Raw genomic sequence first — 9751 nt, 5'->3', positions numbered from 1 at the left:
GACGAGATCTAATACGAGCCCATGAGAGATTATTGGATAGAGATCCACTAATCTAAAAGGCTTGGGTAATTGGATGCAGATCCAATACCCACTAGGGGAGGATCCATTAGGGTTTGACAATGGACCTCTATAAATAGGAGGGATTTAGTGGTTCATAAGCTAGAGCCTTTTGCTTGCCTCTCCTATTCTCCTCCCCCTCTCCACCTTAGAGCAGGCCTGAGAGGAGGACGCTTGACCTCCTTCACCCTCTCCTAGAGATCTGCAAGGAAATAGAGATATACGATCTCCCTAGGTAACACAATCTATTCTATACGCAGTTTGTTTTGCGGATTTTTTCGCACCAATCTTCGCACTACATCGAACATATTTTTGGGAAATTAGGGATTTTATTTTTTCTTGTTCTTCCGCTGCGCATATGATGTCACCCCCAAGATTTTCCAATAGTACTATCAAGCCCATATAGTTTTTACTCAAGTTTTGCACTAATCGGATTCTCTTGAAGAACTCTTTCTCTCTAAATCCGAATGGCCCTAACTAGGGATTTGTCAAAGCAAGAACACATGAGATATTCCTCTCATGACACCAAGAGCGGATGATCCTATATCGACACTCAATAGCCCTCGTAAGATTGGCTACCACTCCCGACGACCGATTGTGCTAAATTTGGAACCTCTAGACATATAAGTCTGGTATCAAAGAGTGGAGTTCTCATACAGGACATCCTTGGTATCTCAAGTCTAAGGACCAGATACACCACTAGGACGACGAAATTGTTGTCTGACAATAAGGCATCATCAACCATCTAGCATTCCATGAGCGGATCAATCAGTGAACTCATTCTCCAATGAGCACCTGCATTGTATCCCTAGTGTTCCCACACGAGCAGCTATGAGACTAGCTGCATCCATCATATAGACGGATATATAGCACACTAATCTGTCCGATTATCTCGATGTTCCCCTCGAGTAATCTATAATCGGGATTATTTAAGATCTGTGTTTAAAGGCGAATCGGTCTCATTATCGTGATTTCATCACGATCTGATTCTCATTGCATAGATCCATTGGACATCAAAATATATTTATGTAACAAGCAATATAAAGTGATAAAATATCAAATAATAATAATAAACAAAAAGATTGCATGTCAAATCACACGTATCATCACTCACGTGATTGGCTTGCAGGGCACCTATGACTAACACTAGTCACCATTTAAAAAAATATTTTATAAAATCTTAAATCTTTAAAAATTTAAAGTATTTGATTATTTATGTTATCCTTAGCTACACCCCTACGCTTCACATAAATTAATACAAAGATCCAAGTTTTGCATCTTCATATAGTACTCTCTTGAATATAATACTTTCCGGTACTATGATCCTCAAACTTAAAAAGTCTTTACATCATGTCATATTATTTTTGTCGAGTTTATTTTTCCTTTCCAAAACCATGGGGATTTAGCAATGCGAGCCACTCCAACAACTATGCATTATTGGATTCATATGAGTACACCTCGAACTCTCTTAAACACACCTCTCACCATGTCAATCAATAGTCTTCCTTAAGACATATACTCCCTTATCACTCCAGTTCAATAACACCTCACCTTCTTTGCAACTTCTTTACCTACTTCTCATACTCGATTAAACAGTACCTTTGGCACCACAAATGATGTCTTTGTCCTCTCCTCAACCAAGTGACACTGAAGTGCATCAACCTGATCAAGTATATATCAATAATTTTATACCAATTCTCGTACCTCCAACACAGCCCAATAATACCATTATGCTTGAATATCACATGACAACACACTTCAAAAATGATATCTTCAAACCACATCAAATCCTGACCTCCGTACTACCACAAGCTCTCAACTTGAAACTATTGAACTCACAATCATCACCCAAACCCAAAAATCTTCACATTAGCACAAAGTCATATATGAAAAATACGATGCCCTACTCCATAATATCACATGGACCCTTGTACCATTTTATCACATATAAAATATCATCGAATATAAGTTGATCTTTCAAATTAAGCGAAACTAAAATGGATCCATTACCAGATACAAAGTACGTTTAGTGGCCAAAGGATTTCATCAATAATCAGGTGTTGACTTCACTGAAACATTCAGTGTAGTTGTTAAACCGATAATAATTCGTCTCATCATAAGTTTGACTGTCACTCAAGGTTGGCACATACGTTAACTGGATGTTAGTAATATTTTTTTAAAGGGACCTTATCTAGTTAAATCTTTATGTAGTAATCTCCCGACTTCATTCATCTTTAATATCTAAGCCATATTTACAAAAAAAGCTATTTATAGACTTTACCAAGCTCCAAGAGCATAGTATATCAAACTTGGCTTGTTTTTAGCGTCAATTTACTTTGTCAACTCTAAGTCTAACATCTCATTATTTTTATGATAACAAAAAAGAAGTACCATATATCTATTGGTGTACGTGGATGACATTATCATTATAGATAATAATCACATAAAAATTAAGTAAATCCTTAAGAAATTAGCATATCAATTCTCCATCAAAGATCTAGAAACCTTAAATTATTTTCTGGGAGTAGAAACAACATTCACATCTTCTAATCTTTTCCTATCTTAAAAGAAGTATATTTAAGATTTATTATCAAAGACGAATGTACAGAATGCCAAAGAAGTCGTCAATCAACTCTCCACTACTAAATCACTCAAATTATATGATGGCAACCTTACTATGGATCTCACATAATATCGACAAGTACTTGGCTCCTTATTGTACTTATTTCTTACACGTCCAAACATCTTATTTACAATCAATAAATTATCATAATTTATGTATCAGCCCTCTATTATGCATTGATTTATAATAAATCGAGTCCTACGATATCTAAAAGGAACTCTCAATCATGAATTTTTTTCTTCGTAAATGCTCATCTCTTTATCTCCGTGCCTTACTCAATGTTCATTAAGCAAACAATATTGGTGATAGAATGTTTATATCAACTTATATTATTTTCTTTGGAGTAAGTTCAATAAATTGGAGTTCTAAGAAATAAAAAATAATTATAAGATCCATCACTGAAGCTGAATACCGAGCTATTACCATCATCACTGTAGAACTCAATTAGATCACCAATCTATTACAGAAATGTAATATCACCTCCCAATCCACTCCTATAATATACTATGATAATGTCAATGTTATCTACCTATGCGCCAATTCAATGTTCCACTTACATACAAAATACATTACCATCGACTTCCACTTTATTAGAGATCAAATTATCAAAAAATTATCAGACACTGACACTGCACTTTGTTACTTGCTTGAGCACCGGAGTACAAGAAGTTCTTTATCCTTTCCCAGTCCTGTGGGCTCACATGCCAAACATCGTCCAGAACAAGCAGGTATCTCTTCCCACTCAACTTCTTTCTAAGTTCTTTCTGAAGATTGTCGATGATGACAAAATCACACTGAAAACCATCGATGGATTCGATGATGGTCTTCATAATCCTCATCATATCAAAATCCTGAGACATATAAACCCAGTCTAAGCTCAAAATGGTTCTTCACAGACTCATCATTCCGGACTAGTTGAGAGAGAGTCGTCTTCCCTATGCCAGGCATCCCAAAGATGGGAATCACTGTGATGCAACGGTCGGTCACCTCAGCCAATGGCAGCAACATTTTTTTTTTTTTTATCTTTTGCTCATCAATCTCACGACCGAGAACCAGAGGACTTAGCGAGGTGGTCTGATAACTCTGCTGCCTCAGGGGTGCACTGTGATGAGTCAATTCAGAAGAACAAACAAGTGGCATCACCTAAGATTCAGAGATGATGCAAACTTGCTGTCGCATTAGTAGATGAGCGACTTGCTTTTGTTTGCAATCGACAGTCTTCCTTGGTCTTTCTATTGAAAAGTATAAGGAAGCAACCTAGAATTTAAAGTCTTCCTTCGTCTTGTTCTGCTCAGCTGCATCATCATGTCAATTTCCAGGAGAGTTTCCCAGCAACTGACGATCGCTGTCTTTTTGGTGCCCACAGGTCTCATCTTTCTCTTATTCGTATTAATTATGATTGTCTGATAGCTACAATATTCTCGTATTTAAAACTCTTGACATTCAAGAAGATGCTCTGAGTCATTTCATAATTATGTTAGGGTTCTTGAAGAGTGTTGTTTTGAGATGAAAGCTATTCAAACTTTGGGACTCATCAAGATCAGACATCATGGTTGACTGACTTGAGGATATTGACAGATAACCTAACAGTTGAAGCTTTCTTGGTACGCTCTTATCCCATGTAATGTTTATTCGAAGTATAGATCCAACTGATGGATTGAAACATGTCTTTGATAACTCTCTGTGCACTCTTGTCACAACCCACAGGGCTGTGGCAGTTGGTTTTCTCACGAGGCACGGACACTGTCAGCACCATCGGAATTAATGTCAATTAACTTGTGGAGATCCATTGACCGGTGTCAACAGAAATAATTATTCCCATGTTGACAAACATTAGCCTTCAGAATGAAGATTGCAGTGCTACCAGATATGATATTGACCTTCCAACATGTTGACAAACCTCCGCAAAAATCCAACGGAGTCAACGATGAATTCCCAACAAAAGAAGAATCTGGATAGGTAATAATGTGATCGTTCTTCTGCATTTGAATGAAGGTGATGCCACTTGTGTGTTCGGTGTCCTATGCATAACATAAACCCCAAAAATTTACAGTCCACTGCAGCTTCCCTTACGAATGACAAAGAAAACAACTGTGTCATTGTCCATGTAAACAAATCATTCAAATCATTAACTTTGGGTTCCAGCACGTAAACCATTATAGCTTTACGAAAAGAAATGGCAATCAAGCTGATATCCAAGGTCCGAACACCTCACTTGTCTCCTGTTGTGACTCTGAGCACAACTTTACTCACCTGATTCATATGATCTAAACATTTGGTTCAACAATTATATCCAAGCCCCGGCCACAGTTTATCCAATCACTCTGATTTGATGCAATGTGCGTAGTACATCACTTTCAAACTGTAGAAATCTTTCTTCTAAATGTTCTGTTCAATATATTAGATAATATCAGCAATTTTGATATGCAGAACTTTTGTGGTTGCACTACTAAAAACACTCCAAAGTGCTGTCAAAATTCGAAGTTAACTCATCATACCTGGGAGAAACATAGCTCAGAAACATAGAAGTAGCAGATAGAACTATTGCTTTCAACATATAAAATCAATTTAAATCAACTAAAATTTAAATCAATTTTCTATGAAGTATCATATGTTGTAATGCAAAACAAATGTCTGCTCCACGTACATGATCATCCAGGACCAGATTCACCAACCAAAACATATCAAAATATACTACATGCCCATCCAACCCAAGAACCAAGGGTCAAACTTGAGAGAGCTGGAAAGGAGAGAAAATGCTAGATGGGAAGTGTTCACGACCACCGAGACAAACCCAATGGTGTCCAGAGATCTGCCACAACATTTTGATTGCAAGAAATAAAAATTACATCTATGTATATTGAAAGTTCTGAAGGAGACAAACATACGTCATGTCATTCTAATGGTCTGCTAATTTTTCAGCATTTTGCTTAGGTAAATATGTTTAAAATTCTAATAACCTGCCTACTTGGCATGTAATATAGGTTTTCTAGATAATCTTTTCTTTTTCCATGGACAGCTATTAGATATATTAAATCAAATGGTGTCATAACTTATCCAATTGAAGGAAAATATTTCCTTATACTTTTCCTTAGTGATCGGTGGGGCTTGCAATAGTGCAACATTGCACTTGCTCATTTACTCCATCATCAATTAAAGCTGAAAAAAACCAATTGACTAGCAACCAAATATGTCAGATACACATATTAATACGAGGAAGCAGAGACATTGTAATCCCTATTTCGTTTCCAATATGCAAATTAATCCTAAACCAATTCCTATGGTAACCATAGATTAGTTACCCCTTCATCGCCTATCATAACATAGCCAAACAAGTTATCCAGTTATCCCTATTTTTCACTTAGGGTGCTTTTGTTATCTCCACCAAATTACAATACTGTAATCTAGGCAAATGGACTCAAAACTCAATAGAAACCAATTCATATAAAAAATAAAGTTTCAAATAACTATATTTATTGACTTTGGAAAAAACCGCCAAATAGTGAAGCTTCAATATCAATTAATAATATTTTTCACTCAACTTATAGTGTTGTTTTGGAAAACACAATAAAACTATACAAAATCACAACAACTAGGAAATTTCACCAATCCAAAAAGAAGGGCACACTTTAGGAAATATAAAAAAAAAACAGCCTTTTCAAGAAAAGCCCCAAAGCAGGGGCTCTTTTTCGAGATTCATCCAATTAAAAATATGCTTTTCCTAAACTACATGAAATCCAAGACATTGTGATATTATCTTGTAACATTTTCAGTTTAAAAGAAAAGAGACCTAATTCATATACACCACTGCTAGCATCAGTTGGATTATGTAGAAACACAATAGATCAAACTGTATGTAGAGAGGTTTTATGTGACACAACCAATATAGAATATACTACATACATCTCTTCACAACATTGAGACTATTAATGAGGTCATCAATAATTCTGCATCCTACCTACTAGTATAGATGAGCTTCTATGTCCTAGCCATGAGATATCACCAGTTTCAGTCTGTGCAACTCAAGAATGTCAATATCCAGCTTTTCATGACACTGGCACAGGCTACATTTTTCCATATTATGTTGCACTCTCATGTCTTGATCCTGTTTCAGTCTGTGCAACTCAAGAATGTCAATATACTGGCTTTAGAAAAAAAATGCTTGCTCAGATCCAGCTTTCATGACACTGGCACAGGCTAAATATTTCCATACTACGTTGCACTCAAATCACCAGTTTCAGTCTGTGCAATTCAAGAATGTCAAAATACTGGCTTTAGGGAAAAAAAATGCTTGCTCAGATCCAGCTTTTCATGACACTGGCACCAGGCTAATTTTTTTCCATACTACATTGAACTCTCATGACTAGATCCTTAGTGCAGCTCCAAAATATCAGCTTTCAGAATTTAACTACTGGTAATGAAAAAAATGAATGTCCAACAAGACATCTACAAGAAACAAGAGTGGTGATAAATGTTTGTGCAATGCATCTGATATCACTGATAGAAAATTTGGAACTACAGTTACAGGGCTTGTCAAAACTACTAGTATGCACTGCTAACAGACATCAATATGCAACTATAGCGTCATAACAAATTCCTGAAGCTACAATTGTGTGATGCCCAGAGAAAACAATTTTTGACTCACAGCTCCATCCATGGAAGAATCAAAACATAACTTTAGTATGGAATGACTACATTAGACAACCAAAGGTGACTACTTTTTTGTGTTTCATAAAGAATACATTGCCAATCCATTTACTCATTACTCAGCATCACATCAGACTACTCATTATTTTTTTGCATTCTTCACAGTAGTAGTAGTCATCAACATAAACAAATGATTTCAAATTTCATAATTGCCAACGACAACACCAGAATTTCCATTTTATTATAATTCTACACCATCTTTATGCATTTTTATCCTAAAGTTATACTTCATTAGGATGTTTAGAATATTGGATTCTTTGCGATTAGATATGTTTGCAAGAAACAAATACAAACAAAAAACTATTATAGGCAACAATCACAGATGCAAGTAACAAAATGTTCCAACATACAAATGTTACTTGGGAAAGATGGATACGTGAAGAAGGTGGCAACACATGAGATAATGCATAGAATATCTTACAAACCAATTTGCTAAAGCAACAAAGAGCATTTCAAATAGCAAATACACTAATAGCATATGAGAGTTTAGTAGCATGTACATGTGCCGCAAGTAGCACACAAGCAACTAAATGCTAGCAAATGAACTATTTACAACAAATTAACTTCCGAACAATCAATCAGTGGATCCTGTCTCACTACATAAACAAACCTATGATTGATGCGAAATGCACAATTTTGCATAATGAAAAGTCACCACCTGCTGTCCAGTCCATTAGGACTCAAATGAATTAGAATAGTGCTAAATATGAGAACATTCTTGAACTAAATAAACCAAAGAAAAAATATATATAATATATAGATTTTTCCTCAAAGAATTTATCTCGACTTTCCATGCAATTGAGGCCTAACCTCGTACAGGAAAAATGCAAATACATCTAAGGATGAAATCTTAAATAACATTAAATATTTATCAAATATGTCATGGCTGAAATGTAGAAGCAATTATAAGACTACAGAAATTGGAAAAATGTCTATCAAACATTGACAAGCAAAGAGTTCAAATATAATAAATATGATAAAAATGCACAATACATCAATCAAAACTGTTACTTATAGAAACTGGAAAATGTTTATCAAACATTAAAATTTGAAGTTAAGAAATAATTGACACAATAATATAAAATGCACAACATATCAACAAAATGAAAGTGGCACATATATAATATAACATTGATGGATGAACGATTTACGGAGCGTGTAAGCAGGGAATAAGTAACAGGAAGCTCTGAGAAATGGAGCTACCAGTGTCGCAAGACCTGCTCTTCCCTTTTTGCCATCATAACGAGATGCCCAGCCACGACCATTGAACTGAGCATCAGATACCTAATGGCATTCAACATCACACAATCAATTCTAAGTTAAAAAAAAAAAGAAAGTTGGGAACAGATAGGTGTAATCTCAGCCGAAAGATGGTGATAATTTTGGTGAGTTAATCACAGGAAACTCAGCATCTCATTAAATCTTCGTCACCGACTGCATATCAAATTCTTCATTTCCTCTAAAATCACACGAAAAACAATATCTTTCCACAAAATCATATCGCTACTGCGTGGAGTAGGGAGATCAGATGGTAGTGCATGTGTTGTGATGATTCATCATCTGCCTTGCAGAGAAAAAAACAATGGATTTGGAATCATTAATTCTCCCATTCAAATTTAAATCGGAAAAAAAAGCAAAAATAAAAAGGATCTGAGACCAATGAAGAGAAGAAAGTGGGATTTTAAGGAAGAAATCAGATGATATGTCGATCACCATCGCCCATTCCAATAACGGAAGGATCGTAAGACTGGAGCGACATTATCGTATCTTCACGCTTCCAAACAATCAAATTCCTTCGCTCAAGATCGAAACGGAAGAGAAATCATCTGAGAAGAGCACGAGGTTTGGGGAGGGTTTGGACGAAGAAAGGAAGAAAGGAAGAGGCGGAATTTAAAGAGGGAGATTTAGGGTTTACGGGTTCTCAAACGGATGGTTCGAGCGGGTTCGGTTACGGATGTTGATCCGGATCCGATATGCGAAATGGAATTATGACAGTATATGAATATAAGATTTATAATTTGTAAAAATTTTATCAACATAAATTACAATCATGTCAAGGTTCGATCCATTAAGATATTAAGGAAGAGGCAGAATTCAAAGAGAGAGATTTAGGGTTTATGAGTTCTCAAACGGATGGGGATAAAGAGGAGCTGTTCGAGCAGGTTCGGTTACGAATGTTGATCCGGATCGATATGGCATTATGATAGTATATGAATATATGATTTATAATTTACTAATAAGATTACTTGATTGTCAAATTTTTATCCAATATAAATTACAATTATGTCAAGGTTCGATCCATTAGGATATTTTGAGAGAAATAGTTGTCAGACGTCTGAATCAATCAGACATAGTCTAAACCTG

The 9751-nt window shown here is 35.7% G+C and overlaps 1 long non-coding RNA gene and 3 other non-coding genes across 4 annotated transcripts; all 4 read right to left on the bottom strand.

Annotated features, from left to right (window-relative positions):
• Positions 1-3165: 3165 nt before the first annotated feature.
• LOC135642863 (uncharacterized) lies at positions 3166-9246 on the bottom strand. Its single transcript, XR_010498105.1, has 3 exons — positions 8591-9246; positions 4934-5068; positions 3166-4748 (listed from the first exon to the last, which is right to left on the bottom strand). It is a non-coding gene; the product is annotated as an uncharacterized LOC135642863 (long non-coding RNA).
• On the bottom strand, positions 8542-8683 carry LOC135643891 (small nucleolar RNA F1/F2/snoR5a). Its single transcript, XR_010498380.1, has one exon. It is a non-coding gene; the product is annotated as a small nucleolar RNA F1/F2/snoR5a (small nucleolar RNA).
• LOC135643885 (small nucleolar RNA Z195/SNORD33/SNORD32 family) lies at positions 8906-8995 on the bottom strand. The gene has a single exon (XR_010498375.1). It is a non-coding gene; the product is annotated as a small nucleolar RNA Z195/SNORD33/SNORD32 family (small nucleolar RNA).
• On the bottom strand, positions 9078-9164 carry LOC135643892 (small nucleolar RNA U31b). Its single transcript, XR_010498381.1, has one exon. It is a non-coding gene; the product is annotated as a small nucleolar RNA U31b (small nucleolar RNA).
• Positions 9247-9751: the final 505 nt, after the last annotated feature.

Source organism: Musa acuminata, chromosome BXJ3-7 (assembly GCF_036884655.1).
Source record: "Musa acuminata AAA Group cultivar baxijiao chromosome BXJ3-7, Cavendish_Baxijiao_AAA, whole genome shotgun sequence".
Classification (NCBI taxonomy): domain Eukaryota; kingdom Viridiplantae; phylum Streptophyta; class Magnoliopsida; order Zingiberales; family Musaceae; genus Musa; species Musa acuminata.
Note: the sequence above shows the minus strand (reverse complement) of the source record. Positions and strands in the feature narration are given on the sequence as shown.